The following is an 18822-nucleotide window of genomic DNA, read 5'->3' on the forward strand; positions in this document are numbered from 1 at the left end:
TTGGCTCAGGTTATGATCCCTGGGATCCCTTGATCCTGGGATCAAGTCCCGCATTGGGCTTCCTGTGAGGAACCTGCTGCTCCCTCTGCCTACATCTCTGTCTCTTTCTGTGTGTCTCTCATGAATAAATAAATAATAAATAATTAAATTAATAAAATCAAATCTGTGCTCTTAACCTTCTCACTGCACTGCCTTTGCAGTAACACCATGGCAGATTCTCACAACTTTGCCACTATTGACACTGAGGGGTGAGGAGCTGTCCCATGTGTTGCAGGATGTTTTAGCAAGTAACCTTGGCCCCTACTCACTAGATGGCCGGTGATACTCCTCCAGCTCCCACCATGTGACAAACAAAAATTTCTCCAAACACAGCCAAATGTTTCTTGAGGGACAAAGTGGCCCTTGGTTGAGAACCACTTCACTGAGGGAAAATTAAGCTTTGCTCGTCCCTTCTTGCAAGCCAAGCTTGTTAGAAGACTCATAGGACCAAAAGCAAAGGTGATAGTAGCATTTTGAACTTCCATATTTAGATAGAAATTTTTAAGAGAAAATTTTAGATAGAAGCCCAAAATGTGGCATACAGACAAAGAATAAACCACAAGACAGGGAGAGATATATGGACACTAGTGACTGTCAATCTATTCTCATCATGAATGTGCCTCTCTCAAGCGATGGTGATAGAATCTAAAGCAAAGGCATTCACAGTACTCACCTTTTTTTTAAGGTTTTGTTTATTTATTTATTCATGACAGAGAGAGAGAGAGAGAGAGATAGAGAGAGAGGCAGAGACACACACAGGCAGAGGGAGAAGCAGGCTCCTCAGGGAGCCACTCAGGGAGCCTGACTTCGGACTTGATCCCTGGTCTCTAGGATCAGGCCCTGAGCTGAAATTGGCGCTAAACTGCTGAGCCACCTGGGCTGCCCCAGTACTCACCTTCGATTTCATTGAAAGGCCTGAGAAAAGATTAATTGGAAAGATAATAGAATCAAAAGAATGAGAAACACTAAAATAGCCTAACAATGCACTGGGCACCTAATTGGTTTTGTAAACATATGTATTGATTGATAAGCTGATTGGTTTAATTTTTAAATAGAATTAAACTATGTAGTTTCAAACTTCACTTTATGAAATAAACATGTTTTCCTCCTATCCAAATCCAAAATAGTTTAAGAGTAAAATTTTGATCTTCCTTGCCCACTTTGCTCCGATACTATTGCTGCTCTTGCTAAGTGCCACTTCTCAAGATTGTCATTGTCAGCGTCCTTCACTATAGAGAGGGTGCACCTTGCTTTACAAGTGTCCACTTCAGTAATATCTCAAGGCAAAAAATGCTATTTCAGTTTGATTGAGCAATAATGGCTTCAGGATTTAGTATTAGTTATAAGATTCAGATTTAAGAATATATTTATATTTTATAAAAATAAATATTGGCTGAAATACATAAAGGAAATTTCTAGCTATAAAATAAGAGTTAAGCAATTGATAGAAAAAAGTGAAATACAGCTAAAGCTCCTTTTGTGTATGTGTATTTGAGTGTGCCTTTCCTTTACTGAGGGAAGAATAATAGTATGTGTGTGGTTTAGCAAAATAATATTTATTATTGAAGAACTGTTTGACAGGTAGCCTGTGTGCAAGAGTGCAAGTGGGAGGCACAGTGGCTGACGCAGACCCTTGCTTATAAGTCACAGAGGCCATCTCAAACTGGCTTAATCATAAAGGAAATTTATTAGAAATATTCTCAGGTGCTGCATGAAATCCATAGATATTATTAGTAACCAAGACTCAGGAAGACAGAACTAGAGTGGAGGAACCCAGTGCTGGTGTGTAGAGGACCACTGGGGGAAGGCTGATCCTCTGATGTCAGCCATGCTGCAGCATGGGCTAAAGGGAGCCAGACATGTGTATGAGTGGCACTCAAGCTTTGAACTGTAGTTTTGCCACTCAGCAGCTGTAAAGTAAGCCTTTGGCAAATTACTTGATCCCCTCGTATTCCAGTTCTTTCCATCTGCAAAATCAGAATAAAAACAACACAAACCTCATAGAGTTGTTTTGCTCATTAAATAAAATAATATGTGTGCAGTGCTATAACAGCACCTGTACATCTCAAGAACAAGCTATTATTATAATGATCATGATGCATTATGAGTAAGGTATCTTTCCACGAGGCAGACAATGCATGGGGCTTGGAAGTATTGGAAATGAGAGAGGAATCTGATATAAAAGTCTGCTAAAATTCCTAAAAGATTTAAGCAATTTATATTTTATCTGATAAAGTTACGAAATTCTATACTTATATATAGTCTTTTTTATGATTGCAACAGACTGTAATACAGTAATTTTTCACCCTAAAGAATGAGGAGATGAAAGAAATTAAAAGGAGTATGTCATGGTCCAGTAAAATGTGGTTGAGAGAGAGTCCCATCACTTTACCTCCTGATGTCCAATGACTCAGAGGGCCAGGACTCCCACCCCTAGAGTCTGTCTCACAAAAGCCTTTGTGGGGGCTGGTGCAAGGTGAATGGTGGTTTGCACCCATACATGATGCCTCCCAAGGGCAATTATCTATCTTCATTGTCATCATGATCCACTACCCACTTACTTCAGAGCATAGCTCAGGGCATATTTATTTAATAAAAACTAGGTACTATAACAGGCATTTCATCCTCTTAACTTTGTGAAGGATGTATTATTGTCTATATTTACTGGCAATGAAGCTGAAGCTCAGAGAGAATGAACTCTCCAAGATCATAAAATTGAGCAGTAGAAGCAAGGTTGAAGCTTTCTTCACCTGTAATATTTTGCAACAATTTTTTTTCTAGAAGAAAACAAAACAAAACAAAAAAACAAAAGGAAAACCCTCCTGCTGTTTCTCAGTGCAGTAAGAAGTCATTAGACAGACTGACATTGCAGTATCAGCAAAGATCTCATACCCATTCGCCTTTCAAACTTCCTGTCCCACCTGTTTCTTGTGCTTGTTTTGTCTCCAGCCAAGCCAGACTGTTCTTGCTGAGCTCTTGAAATCGCTACGTGTCTTGTCTTCGCTCTGGTTTCCACTGCCTAGAATAATCCTCCACCTACACATGTCTTTTCCCATCAAGATTTTTCTGACCTTCAAACTAAAAGTGTTTTTTCCCCTTAATAATGAGTGTACATATTCTTTGTATGTCTATTAAAGTATTTTTAATTTCTTACTTATACAATGACAATTGATCTGACATTTTTAATCCCTGGAAACTTCTTAAAAGAAGGAATCACATCTTATACATCACTGTGATGCTTAAGATAATAAAGTTTCTGCAACCTCTAACAGTTTTGAAGACAGGGGCATACTCAATCACTATTAGTGAGAGAATGAGCATAAAAGATCACTTAAAGGGATGTTAACTAACTGGTAAAAGAGTGAAATGTATTTTTGAATGCTTGGTTGGGTATGGGATATGATAGTTTAATGGCTAGGTAATGTCCTCTGGGTATGATATGTGATTTGAGTCAGCATATACAAGTCTGGAACACAGAGGTGGAAAGAGAATAAATTCTCTCACGAGAACATCTAATGACCTACTAGAAGTTTTTTGCTTCTCATTCTCAAAACTTTGGGTTCCTTTTAATTAGAAGTCTTAGTGTCCAAAAAAGGAGAAACTTCTAGGTGACCCAGCAAGCATTTCATTGACCTGGTAAGTCAAGACTGATGCCTGGCCACTTTGGGCTTCTCAAACAGATTACGTGTTGGCTGGATGACAAATTCTGACTATCCAGGGAATACAGTTACTGATACACAATGGGGCACAAAGGAGTATGCTTATAATCCAAGATATTCTCTGGGGGACCTCTTATTATCCCCATATTTCATGGTAAGAAACCACAATAACAAAGTATAATCAAAATTATTAAAAGTACAGACCCACCAGAATAAGAACCATCTGGGGCACTGGCTGAGTAGAAAGGAAAAATGAAATGAGCAGTGGAGAAGGAGAGCTACAAATTGCAGTTGTAGACTTATGACCAGTTACAAAAATGAGAACCAAATTATTTATGCATATTTTTCATTGTTTCAGTATAGATAATACACTTTGTGTATGAAACACACACATACACACATACAAATTACCAGTTCTTTCTCCCTTCTTCAATTTACTTTGTATCTGATATAAGATGTGTTAATAGAGGGTGATGCATGAAAGTGTCAAATTACTGTACTGTACACCTGAAACTAATATAACACTGTAAGTTAATAACTGGATTAAAATAAATACTTTTAGCAATTAAAAAAATAGAATGTGTTAATAATTGTTAACTCTCTCAGTTTTTAAATTAATGATATCAGAAAGACTGTAAATTACTAGAAGGATTATAACTTACTAGAAGAGTAATATCACTCAGGGTGAGTAAAGTGGCATATATAACTTCATGTGTCCATTTAGTGAGAATATGAGAAGGTGTTTGTTTGTAATCAACCAGCTGCCTCCATGTTAGCCAGATGTTGTTCTTTCTTCCAGTTAAATATGGGTTAAAGGGGTGGTATGGATGCTAAGTCAACAAAGGCGTGGACTGTGCTAGGTTGTCAGATACCAACATTTCACTAGATCTTGTATGTGATGTCTATGAGAATGTGAATCCCAGAACTCAAGTGCAGAGAGCCCACTTGAGGAAGAACTCTGTGTGTGCTCTTAAATCTATCACCACATTTTACTGAGATCACACTTTCCATGAGCTACAACCAGACAGTGACTGGGTGTGGCAAGTGTATAGGCAGGCATCTTTCTGGGAGGCCTAGGATTACTCTAATGACCAACTTTGGCCTGAAGACTCCCTGATACTCTGGCAAACTTTCTTTTGACTCTATGGCAGTACCCCCTCATTTCCATCCAACCTTCTTTCTCTCTTCCTTTACTATTAATCAGAATAGCATCATGACCTGATGCTTTCCCCAGCCTTCCCTAGCTCACTTTTTATTTTTCTCTTACAGGCATTCCCCCTAATAAATCTGTGCACTTAACTCCATCTTGGAGTCAGCTTTCTGGATGACCTACACTAATACAACCCCATCTTAAGATCTCCTTTACAATGCAGGGTAGAAGCCAGAAGATACATTTCTAAGCTATTCCTTTCCTGTATGGCTCTTTATAAAGTTTACCTATGAAAGTAACTTGCATGAATTTAGAAGGCAGAATGGAAGAGAAGTCATTATGCTTTGGAGGTCTTTGTGAGCAAATCTAGTGGCTTTACAAACCTCTCTGTGAGCTGTCTCTTTACTATGGTAAACTGGGAAAATGGTGGGATCTTTCCCAAAGACTTAAAATTTGTGGTGGTTTATCATAGTACTTTTGAAAAACACCCACTGTAGTGTTTCAGGCTGAAATTTTCAGAATTCTTCTAACTGCAATCTTCTTCCCATCAGCTCTAATCTAACTGTGGCCTCCCAGAACATCATTGCCCAAGTTAGGTAAAAAACTTAATTCCTATGTTGAAACCCTTTATTCCAGGAATGGCTTCATTTTCCTAACCATATCCACACTGATACAAGAAGATACTGAGGCTTGTAAATCTACATGATGTTTAAGATACATAGTATTTGAGCACTGAAGATGCTTTTTAACTATTAATTAAAAGAACGAAGACAGTGGTTCATTTAAAAGGACATAATTATCAATTGTCAAAGTTAGGTGAAAGTCCTGAGTACTTGATGTTTTTGACTTATCATGCTCTATTCCAGCATTTAGATAGACTCTTTTATTTGTACTCCTGCCTCTACTCCTACCCATGAGTTTTCAATCCTTCCTCTACTTCCCCTTCATTCACATTAAATCCACCAACATTCACTAGGAACTCTTCCATTCTGAACTGGACAACCACCTCCTGCTGGCTCTCTTTGGTTTCTCTATTAATGATTTGCTCTTTCCATAAAAAGCACAGTGCTTTCTCACATGGAGGCCAGCATGATTGTTCCAAACCACAGATCTGATTATGTCAAGTTCCATGCTTAACATGCTTAAATGTCTGCCCATTAGCTTCAGAATTCAATCCAATTCATTCAAAAGTTCTTAAATTGATTTCAAGACCTTGTGTAACATTTCTGTTCTTATTTAAAGCATGTTCTCCTTTACACTCTATGCTTCCACTACTCCTTTTGTGAGATTTCTCTGTGTATTTTGCTATTTCTATTTCATAAGGTTTTTCATAAGGTTTTTTTTTTTTCACATCATCACATCCTCCCTGAAATACCTTCCTCCTTATACACACACACTGGTCTGTGTATGCATGAAACACACATCTTTCACCTCACAATTTTACTCATGTTACAGGTTTCAGCTTAAAACTCATTTCATCAAGAAAGTCTTTCCTGACCCCTTACTAGGTCAAATGCCTATGCTATAAGTTCTCAATGTGATTGTATTTACTTTTTTTTTGCAATATTTTATGTCTTTTCCATTTCAGCTTCTTGTGGGAAGAGATCAACATTCTTATACTTGCCATTATATTCACACATATTAGATATTTAATAAATATTTTTGAATAAATATATATTCCTCATATCAACAGGCCAAGTTCTTAACCTGTATTTTGACAATATGTCTATTTTCTGTATTGGGGTCCAAGAATGAGCTAATGAAAAAAAAAAAAAAAAGAATGAGCTAATGACAGCTCATCATCTTCAAGACAAAGTATTGAAACTGAAGAGAATGTTAACATACCCCAACTTTCTTTTTCTAGAAAACACAGTAACTAACTGGCTTATCAAGAGCCCAAAAAATACAAGGAAGAATGGAAAATCATAAGAAAAATAAAGTATGTTAATATCCTTCCAGAACTTAAACCAGTGTTATCTGAAAGGACAAATTTATGTCCACAAAGCAAATTTTTGTGGATAAAGAGATAAAATTAGTAGTCTTGATTGAATTTGTTAAGGACATCCAAAGAACATTACATATAGACAAGTTTTGATAAAACAATATTGGAAGGAAGCATTGATTGTCCAGATCTTTTTGGAGCAGCAGCATGGGATTCAGATGAAGAAATGTGCCCTCCTCCAAATTATTCTCCAGGTACACACTTACCTCTTTAATGTTTATAAAATAAGCATGCATGCCCATGCCTTGAGACAAGACCTTCATACTTCCCACTGCTTTAAGATGAACTATTTTATTCTATACAATAAAAATACAATATCTATTCCATTACTAATTTCAGAAAGAGGCAGTACCTGGGAAAAGAACAATACTTCTGGCTATGCTAAAAATCCAAACAAGCAAAAAGTCACCCTTGGAAACTTCCATTGCTGGTAAATGGATTGTATTTATGTTTCATGCTTCATTTTTTTTCCTTTCCAATTGAAACATTAAGAATGTCTCAAGGCAATCTGGTCTATTTGTCTAACAATACCCCAATGTTTATATATCATTCTTTTGGACCCTGACCTCTCAAAAAAAAATCTTTTCCTTTCCCTTAGTCTTTTTTATTTTATTTTATTTTATTTTATTTTATTTTATTTTATTTTATTTTATTTTTTAGACTTTTCACTTTAAAGTTGGCTAACATCACTGGGAAAGTCTGTTTAAGCTTACCACTCAGATAGGGTCTTAAAGCCTTGGTAAATCATATTATATACAATCCTAGTCTTATATGACCTTTTAATAAATAAAGTCAGAACTCAGAATCCCAGAAACTTAGAAATTGCCCCCCAATCTCCAGGACAGTAACCCTCAAATGTTATCTTTTCATTGAGACTATTAAAGCAACTAGTGCCACCAGTAAAGGCTTCAAAGATTTAAGAGTAGGTGATTTCTGGCTTCATTAAACTCACCTCTTTGCCAGGTACAAAACCCACATGCAGCATGGAGAGTGACTATAAACTGTTACAAATTTGATCAGGTGGTGATACTATCATGACTATAGTTCCAGAAGTGGGACCTTCTAACACAAATCAACAAGCACCTCATACTTGATATGCAGATATTGATTGAATAAATGCTTTCTTTTTAGTCCACCTCAGCAAAGATAATCAAAAGCAGTTTGTCTTCAGAAGGCAAAACCTGCGATTCACCTTCACTATCTACACATAGAGATGGGAGAACTCTCCAGTCAATTGTCTGCAAAACCTTCAAGATCTTGATGTCCTATAGGAGACTACATTCATCCATTACATTAAGGACAATTTTCCCAATCTGCCCTGGTTATTTCTTGCCATTATCCTATATGTTTAAGTAAAGCACATTGATATCAAAAGATGAGAGATAAACCCAACGAAAGTGCAGAGCCTGCTGCATTGGTGAAGTTACTAATGGTCCACTGACAAACAGCTTGACCAAAACAACAACAATAACAACAAAAGCCTTTTAAAGTAGGAATCAGGTCTCTACCGCTGTATTAACCATCAAACAGAAAAAGGCACAGAATTTGGGGGAGTGTCTTTGGATTTTGGAAGACAACATAGGCTAATTTGAATGTGTTGGGCTGTCTAATTTTCTAGGTAACCTAAAATTCTAAATGTTTTGAATGGGATCTGGAGAAAGAGGAAACTGCAGCAGAATGAGGCTATAATGTAAGTTGTCCTATTATTTGCATCTTATGACCCAGTAGACCCAATAGTGTCAGAAGCTATTTGTGGAACATAGAGATGACTTACAGAGTCTATGGCTAAGCTCCCTACAATTTTTGAGTAAGGCAGTACTGGTTCCTGTAGATATGTCTTCTTTTGAAGAGCAACTGCTAGATTACTACTTGGCTCTGGTAGAGACTGAATACCTAACAATGGGACATGGAGAGTATCCCTAAAATGCTATTCAAGAATAAGGTGGTATCTCAAGAAACAACAGGTGTTGATGAAGATGTGGAGAAAAAGGAACACTTGTGCACTGTTAGGGGGAATGTAAACTGGTGCAGCCACTGTGGGAAACAGTATGGAGGTTCCTCAAAAAATTAAAAATAGAACTACCTTGTGACCCAGCAATTGCATTACTGTGTATTTACCCAAAGACTAACACAACACCAATTCAAAAGGATACATGCACCTTTATGTTTATAGGAGCATTATTTACAAGAGCCTAGATATGGAAGCAGGTAAAGTGTCCATCAATTGATGAATGGGTAAAGAAGAAGTGGTGTATATACACAATGAAATATTATTGGGCCACAAAAAAGAATGGAAATCTTGCCATTTGCAATGACATGGATAGAACTAAATAGTATAATGCCAATAAAAATAAGTCAGTAAGAGAAAGACAGAAACCATATAATTTCACCCAGATGCACAATTTAAGAAACAAGTAAACAAAGGAGGAAAAAAAGAGAGAGAGACACACACACATACACAAAGCAAGAAACATACTCAATTACAGAGAACATAACTGTTGGTTACCTGAGAAGAGGGGAGTGGAGATAGGTTAAAAAGATAATGGGGATTTAGGAATGCACTTCTTGTGATGAGCACTGGATCATGTATGGAAGTGTGAATCACTCTATTGCACACCTGAAACTAATATAACACTATATGTTAACTGGAATTAAAATAAAAACTTAAAATCACCTCCCTTCAAAAAATAAAGGGCATACTGCTCATACTGTGCCAAAGCTGAGTGCCCAGGCTGCCATCAGAAGAAGGCAACACTAAGCCCCAGTATAGCATTAGAAAGAGCACCTATCTGGTTGCAGATTGATTCCATCACAGAACAGGTAGTAATTTGTTCCAATTAGGACCTAGGGTTATAGTGTTGTCCTACAAAGTGTAGCATATTTCTTTCATGTGTGGGCAACATATAGTTATGGCTACCCACAGTCAAAGTGAATTGGTCCTGGTATCAAGAAACCCAATGGAAGAAGTCAATTTAATACCTAACACTTAAGGAATTCCTCTTGCCCTTCCCCATTAGCTTGAGAACAGTGGATTTGGAGGTTTTAGTGCCTAAAAAAGAGGTGATTCTGTTGGGGAATATAATCATGTTTCTGTCTAAATTTTAAAGCTGAGACTGTCTCATAGCCATTTGCAGCTTCTCATGCTGCTTAACCAACAAGTAGTAAAAGTAATCACTCTGCTGGCTGAGATGACTCACTCAGTTTACTAATAGAGAATTAGATATGTCAAGGACTTATCACCAATATCAAGAAGATTCATTCAGATGCCTTTTAAATAATCATATTAATTAATAGAAAACTGAGGCAAACCAATAAGATCAGGACTGCTGAGGACTCAACTGCTGTGGAGATTATGGTTGGGTTCATCCTACCTGGTAAATAATGCCATCCAAAGGAAATGCTGATAGAGAGCAATGGGATCATGGAATTAGTGGGAAAAAAAAAGAGGAAACTTTGACTTTGGGTTCCCCCAATGATAACCAACTATGGGAAATCATCGGGTAGAGGTTTAATGCCCCTGCATCTTTTCCTATCAGGCCAGCAATTGATAGAAGTTACATTCCTCAACTGAGGGGAACATCTCCTTTCTGGCAGCCCTCTCTTACAGTTATCTCTCTCCCCTAGGTTTCATAACCGTTCCCTCCCGTGACTCTTTCAATGGGTGGAACGACTTCATCAACTCCTGATAGTCTTCATAACCTTGTCAACATCTTTGAAGACAGTCTGTCACTTAAATTATCCTCAACTGTACTTTTTGAATGTGCCATGTATTTCCTACTCTGATTCTGACTTGAATAAATTCCATGCTCCTTCCATCCTGGGATTCTTTGTTTCTTTTCGGTTCTTGTTCTCTTTTATCTCCAGGTTTACTTAGGTTTTTTCTCTTGCCTAAAGATTATCCTCCAATCACACTATTAAATATACCATGATTGTATATCCTTCCCTGAACTTTAAACTGAGCATGTAGAATGGATACCTTCATCTTACCTATTCTCATAGCTCCAGCACCTCCCATAGAGCTAAGCATATAATAGTACTCTGGAATAAATGATTCTATGCTCGCAACTGCCCCATCCAGAAAAATGTTGCCTTAGGCCTATTTTTTTTTTCACAAAAGGGTTTTGCAAAGCTAAACGTTGATAATTCATTTTTCTTTCCTGTCCTGATTTCATCCATTATATTCTCAATTAAACTGAAATTACCTTATTTGCTCTAGAGGCAAATGTTTCTCTGCTTCCGTGACCAACATAAACTTATAGGACAAATAGGATACATGATGATCCATGGAATGCAGAGTAGGTTCTAAATTTTCTGGGCTTCCAAATTAGAGATAAAAAGCAATGTGTTACACTGGTTTCAGCTCAAATGTGTAAAAGGCATGCTCATACCTACAGCAAACTTTGGAGTTTTGGAGTCAAAAATTCATGGGAACACGTAAGTAAGATATTCCTGAGAGCTGCAGTCTTAAAGGAGTCCCCAGATTTTGTACGTTTTACCTCCAGGAATCTACTAGTTTCTCAAAGTGAAGATCTAAGAAAGATTCTCTCATAGTGCCAGGAGGAAACTAGTCAATGTGAAATACCCTCTAAGAGTATTCTCCATACAAAGACCTTCTCTTCAGGAAAAAAAAATCTAACCAAAGTCTTATCTGAAATGAGGGAAGAACATTGCTGCCACTTCCTGCCCTCTAGCTTTCCTGTCTAATCTAAGGGAAGAACAGAGCTATAAAATGGAGAAATACTTGTGAAAGTTACAAACCTGAGACCCAGGCCCTTGAAAACAAGATGAAACATAAGATTATATAATGCTTTCTCTCCCCTATTAATCCCTACTAACCATTCGTGATAAAAACTCTCAACAAACTAGTAATAGGGGGGATTTTCCTCAACTTGTTAAAGAACACACACACACACACACACACACACACACACACACCCCTATAGCTAACATTACACTTAATAGTGAAGTACTGGTTACCTTTCCTATTAAGATCAATAACAAGGCAATGATGTCCTCTCTTATTTTTATTCAGTGTAATACTGGAAGGCCTAGTTACTGCAATCAGATAAGAAAAAGAAATAAAACATGTTGATAGATTGACAAAGAGCTAGTAAAACTCTCATTTGTCCGAGATGATGGGATTGTCTATGTAGAAAATCCCAAGGAATCAACAAATATACTCCTGAAACATTACCAAATATAGCAAGGTTGTAGGATATAATGTTTATTTACTAACATCAATCGCTGTATCATATGCCGCCAATAAACCATTAAAATTTTAAATAAAAGAAAAATACCATTTTGAACATAAAGACTCCTAACTCTGGGAAACGAACTACGGGTGGTGGAAGGGGAGGAGGGCGGGGGGTGGGGGTGATTGGGTGACCGGCACAGAGGGGGGCACTTGACGGGATAAGCACTGGGTGTTATTATGTATGTTTGCAAATTGAACACCAATAAAAAATAAATTTATTATTAAATAAATTAATTAATTAAATAAAATATCCTAAATGGGAAAAAAAAAACACACGAAAAATTAATTCTTTAAGTATAAATCAAACAAAATATGTCGATGATCTATATGTGGAAAACTATAAAACTCTGATATAAGAAGAATAAAAATTTATCTGAATAATTGAAGACATATTTTTGTGGCAGTCGAGAAAATTAAGGCCATTCCACCTTAAGTTCAGCGTTAGCACAAGTAAAGACATCTCAGGCCCCTGTGAATAAGAGCTGAAATTTACCTTGCTTCAGTTACAGGAAAAAACAGCTTACAGCTTAACGCCCTAGAAAGCCCCATATTAGAATGAGAACAGAGCTCAATGCCCTTGAAAGCCCCATATCAGAATGTAAACAGAACTTGAGAATTTCCTCCCCGCTTCTGGAGGTCCCCTAGACCAGTCCATAAAACTAAGCTGGAACCCACCTCAGGGTCCAAGTCTCTGCTCCATTGAGTCGGGTATACTTGGACCCAAGCTTGAGCTTGTAAATAAACCCTTGTGTTTTTGCATCGGTGTCGGCTCCTTGGTGGTTTCTCAGATACGTAATCTTGGGCACAACATTTTGTGTTCATGGATTGGAAGACTCAATATTATTCGGATGTTGATTTTTTCCCAACTTGATCCAAAGATTATATGTAATCCCAATAAAAATTCCTGTAAGATATTTTTAGATATTAACATTAACTGATTTTAAAATTTATATGGAAAGGCAAAAGGCCTAGAATAGCCAGCACAATACTGAAGAAGAACATAGTTGGAGAGCTCACATTACCTTGATTCCAAGACTTAGTACAAGCCTCAGTAATCAACGCAGTATAGTACTGGTGAAAGAATACACACATAGACCAATAGAACAGAATATTCATCTAAATGGAGAAATACTTGTGAAAGTTACAATCCAAATGTAGTCAACTAATGTTTAACAAAGGAGCATGGATAAGTCAATGGAGAAAGAATAGTCTTTTCAACAAATGGTCCTGGAACAAGTAGATGCCAAATTAGACAAAAGAGAAAAGGGGAGAGGGGAGAGGGACTAAAGAAAGATCTTACACCTTTCAAAAATTAACTTGAAATGGATCATAGGCCTAAATATAAAATCCAAGCTATATAACCTCAAGAAGAATACATAGGAGAAAATTTAGGTGATATTAGGCTTGCTGATGCGTTTTTGCATACAGCACCAAAACCAAGATTGAAGACAAAAGAAAGTAGGACTTTATAAATTTAAAAAAAACAAAAAAAACAAACAAAAAAAAACCTATGCTGTGTGAAAGATACTATTAAGAGAATGGAAATATGAGCCACAGACTGAGAGAAAATATTTGCAAAACACATATCTGACATAGGACTTATATCCAAAATATACAAAGAACATTTAAAACTCAACAGTCAGAAAGCAAACAACCAGATTTAAAAAATGGGCAAAAGTCATGAGCAAACACATCACCAGAGAAGATATACAGATAGCAAATAAACATATGAAAAGATTTTCATCATCATTTTTGTTAAGAAATTGCAAATTAAAACAACAAACAATATACCACTAAAGCCTATCAAAATGGCTAAAGAAAAAAAGACTATACCAAATACTGGCAAGGATGTACAGTATAGTAATTCATAGGAATTCTCATTTGCTACTAGTGGAAATGCAAAGTGGTACAATCACTTTGGGAAATATTTTGACAATTTCTTACAAAGCTAAACATAGCTTTATCATATGATCCAGCAATCATGCTCCTAGATACTTACCTAAGTGATGTGAAAACTTCTGACCACACTAAAACTTGCACTTGAATGTTTATAGCAGATTTATTTATAATTAGCAAAACCTAGAAGCAAGCAAAATGTGCTTCCAAATGTGAATAGATAAGCAAACTGTAGTATGCCTGTATAATTGAATGCTATTCGGCAATAATAAGAAATTAGCTAGCAAGCCACAGAAAAAGATGAATAAATCTTAAATACATAATGTTTAAGTGAAAGAAGTCAGTATGAAAAGGCTACATGCTGTATGATTTTAATTATATGACATTCTAGAAAAGCCAAACCAATAAAAGAGCACAAAACCATAAAAAGATCAGTAGTTCCAGGAGTTTGGGGAAAGGGGAAAGAAGGCAGGGGACTAAATAAGTGAAGCACAGGGGACTTTTTAGGGGGTTGAAAATATTCCATGTGATATTGTAATGATGAATACATGATAATATGCAACTGCCAGAACTCATAGAACCGTATAGCACTTAAGGTATGCAAATTAAATAAGCAACATGTAGGGGGTCAGGAGAATCCCAGGATGGAATGCAGAATGCGACAAAACAATCTAACTCTATTACAAATGTATGAAACAACCTCACTCTAGGGAATGGGGGAAACTGCTGATGTAAGTAACTGGAAATGAGTAGAATATGTCAAACTAAAGGCAAAAGAAGATATACCTAAGAATTGTATTCCAGATGATAAAATTGTCCCATGATGATATAAATTGATCATTGATACTTCCTCTTGCAAACTAGAATTACACAGATAAGTAAATGGACAATGGATAGTTGGAAAATAAAGAGTTGGAGATAAAGAGGTTCCCAGACAAACAAAAAATAAAGGAGTTAATTATTCATGATTACTAAACTAGGCCCACAAGAAATATTAAAGGGGAACTTTTGAGTGAAAAGACAAAAACTGATGGCATGAAGGTAGAAAACACAAAAGCAGTAAAAATGAGTATTTCTGGAAAACAAAATAGTCAAGGAATTCACAAAATAAAAGGATATAAAATATGGCACCATACACCTAAAATGTGAGAGGAAAGAGATAAAGAATGGGTTCAAACTTAAATGACCATCAACTTCATATAGACTGCTATATGCAGAAGATGTTATATACAAATCTAGCAGTAACCACAAATCAAAAACCATTAATATGCAAAAAATAGAGAAATCTAGATAGATCACTAAAAAAAAAAAAAAAAAAATCAGAAAGTCATGAAAGAAAGACAAGAAAGGACCAGAAAAATCTTTAGAAACAACACAAACCAAGTAATAAAATGGCAAAAAAAACATATATCTATCAATAATTGCTTTGAATGTAAATAGACTAAAATCTTCAATCAAAAGATAGAGTGACAGAATGAATTAAAAAAACAAGACCCACCTATATGTTGCTGACAAGTGACTCATTTTAGACCTAAAGCCATCTGCAGATTGAAAATGAAGGGATGAAGAAACATTTATCATGCAAATCATTGTCAAAAGAAAGCCAGAGTAGCAATACCTCTACCAAACAAAATAGACTTTAAAACAAAGACTGCAATAAGAGACAAAGGAGGATACTATATGATATTAAAGAGGATAATCCAACAAAAAGATATAACAATTGTAAAAATTTATGCAGCCAACATGGGAACACCCAAATATATAAGAGTTAATGACAAACAGAATGGAACTAATTAATGATAATAGACGATCCAAACAGAAAATCAACAAGGAAACAATGAATGACATACTGGACTAGATGGAGTGAACATGTATATTCAGAATATTACATCCTAAAAAAACAGAATACATAGTCTGTTCAAGTGCACATGGAAAAAGATCAGAATTCTCCAGAATAGATCACAGGAGAACCACAAAATTCGCCTCAACAAATTCAAAATTGAAGTCATAGCATGCATCTGTTCTGACCACACACTATGAAACTAGAAATCAACCACAAGGAAAAGATCTGGAAAGATACAAATACATGGAGGTTAAATAACATGGTACTAAACAATGAACAAGTCAACCAGGAAGTCAAAGAAGAAATAAATGGTACATGGGAAAAAATGAAAATGAAAACATAATAGTTCAAAACCTTTGGGATGCAGCCAAAACGGTTCTAAAAGGAAAGTTTATAGTTATACAGGCCTACCTTGAGAAGAAAGAAAAATCTTAAACAATCTAACCTTACACCTAAAGGAGCTAGAAAACAAAAGATAAGCAAAACTCACAACCAGCAGAAGGAAGGAAATAATAAAGATCAGAGCAGAAATAAAATAGAAGAGGTAAATAAAACCAGGAGCTGATTCTTTGAAAACCATCAACGAAGTTGATAAAGCTCTAGCCAGACTTATCAAGAAAAAAAGAGAAAGGACCAAAATAAATAAATCACAAATGAGTGAGGAGAAATAAAAAACAACACCACAGAAATACAAACAATTATGAAGCTATGAAAAACTAAATGCCAATAAATTGGATACCTAGGAGAAATGGATAAATTCCTAGAAACATATAAATTACCAACCTGAAACAGGAAGAAATAGAAAATTTGAATAGACCAATTATCAGCAAAAAATATTGAATCAATAATTAAAAACTCCCAACAAACAAATTTGTAGGCAAACTCTACAAAACACGAGTTAATATCTATTTTTTCTCAAACTATTCCAAAAAATAGAAATGAAAGGAAACTTCCATACTTACTCTATGATACCAGCATAACCCTGATCCCGAAGCCAGATAAAGACACCATACACACACACAAAAAAGGATCTATACGCCAATGTCTCTGATGAAAATACATGCAAAAATCCTCAACAAAATACTAGCAAAGAGAATCTAACAATACACTTTTAAAAAATCACTTACCATGATCAAGTGGGATTTATTCCTGGGTTGTGAGGGTGGTTCAGTATTCACAAACCAATCAATGTGCTACATCACATCAAAAACAGAAAAAATAAAGATCATATGGTCATTTCAATAGATGTAGAAAAAGCACTTGACAAAGTAAAACATCCTTTCATGACAAATACCGTCAGCAAAGTAGGTTTAGAGGGAACACACCCCAACATAATAAAGGCCATATATCAAAAACCCACAGCTAATATCATCCTCAATGGGGAAAATATTGAGAGTTTTTCTCTGTAGTCAGGAACAAGACTACTTTTATTAAACATAGTACTAGAAGTCATAGTCACAGAAATTAGACAAGAAAAAGAAATAAAAGGCATCCAAATCAGTAAAGAAGTAAAACTTTCACTATTTGCATATAACATTTTATTATATATATAGAAAGCCCAAAAGACTCCACCAAAAAACTGCTAGAACTGATAAATTCAGTAAAGTCACAGGATACAAAATCAATCATTGAAAACTGTTTCACTTCTATGCCCCCCCCCAAATGAAGCAGCTGAAAAAGGAATTAAGAAAACAATCCCATTTACAATTGTACCAAAAATAAGACACCTAGGAGTAAACATAACCAAAGGATGAAAGACCTGTACTCTGAAAGCTATAAAAAAAAAAAAAAAAAAAAAAAAAAAAAACTAGTGAAAGAAGTTAAAGATGACACACACACTAGAAAGGGAAAAACATTCCATGCTTATGGACTGGAAGAACAAATATTGTTAAAATGTCTATACTACTCAAAGCAATTTACACATTTAATGTAATTCCATCAAAATACCAAAAGCATTTTTTTACAGAACTAGAACAAATAAGCCTAAAGTTTGTATGGAACCACAAAAGACTCCAAATAACCAAAGCAATGTCAAAAAAAGAAAAGCAGAGCTAGAGACATCACAATTCTGGACTTCTAGCTATATTACAAAGTTGTAGTAACCAAAACAATATGGTATTGGCACAAAAATAGTTCAGTACAATAGAATAAAAAAACCCATAAACAGATCCACAACTATATGGTCAATCAGTCTGCAACAAAGCAGGAAAAATATCCAATGGGAAAAACACAATCTCTTCAACAAATTGTGTTGGGAAAACTGGACAGCAACTTGCAAAACAATGAAACTGGACCACTTTCTTATACCATACACAAAAACAAATTTCAAATGGATTAGAGACCTAAATATGAGAGTTAAGAACCATAAAAATTCTAGAATGTAACAGTCAGTAACTCCTATGACATCAGCTATAGCAACTTAAATATGTGTTCTGAGGCAAGGGAAACAAAAGCAAAAATTAACTACTCTCTCAGTCAAATAAATAAATAAATAAAATCTTTTTAAAAAAATTTAAAAATTCAAAACCAGAAAGAAAATATCACTTTATCACTGTCGTTTTCCCTTCAAAAACCCATACCCATATTCCAGTCTAATCATGAGAAGATTTTGAGGAGAATTTATAAGGTCTTTTGTGGACAAATTCTAGGTAAGGTACAGTCTACAAAAGACCTCATAAATTCTCCTCAAAATTATCAAGGTCATCAAAAACAAGGAAAATCTGAGAAACTCTTATAGCCAGGAGGAGCCTAAGAACACATGATCATTAAACAGAATTTTGCAGTGTTTTTGATGTAATCCTGGAATGGAGAAAGGACATTAAGAAAAACTAAACAAACCAAAAATTTTGCTGGAAACTTACCTTTCTCACCAAACACCTTGCCGTGCTACTCTAAACATCAGTGATCTCTCACACTGGACACTTGGTGTTAGAGTAGATTTTGAGCCACTTAACCTCTACTCTCTTTTTATCAGTATGT

The 18822-nt window shown here is 35.7% G+C and overlaps 1 long non-coding RNA gene across 1 annotated transcript; it reads right to left on the bottom strand.

Moving 5' to 3' along the window:
- Positions 1 to 1744: 1744 nt before the first annotated feature.
- LOC140605516 (uncharacterized) lies at positions 1745 to 18175 on the bottom strand. Its single transcript, XR_012008171.1, has 3 exons — positions 16971 to 18175; positions 12780 to 13008; positions 1745 to 2006 (listed from the first exon to the last, which is right to left on the bottom strand). It is a non-coding gene; the product is annotated as an uncharacterized lncRNA (long non-coding RNA).
- Between the last annotated feature and the right edge of the window lie 647 nt (positions 18176 to 18822).

Source organism: Canis lupus, chromosome 15, assembly GCF_048164855.1.
Source record: "Canis lupus baileyi chromosome 15, mCanLup2.hap1, whole genome shotgun sequence".
Classification (NCBI taxonomy): Eukaryota; Metazoa; Chordata; class Mammalia; order Carnivora; family Canidae; genus Canis; species Canis lupus.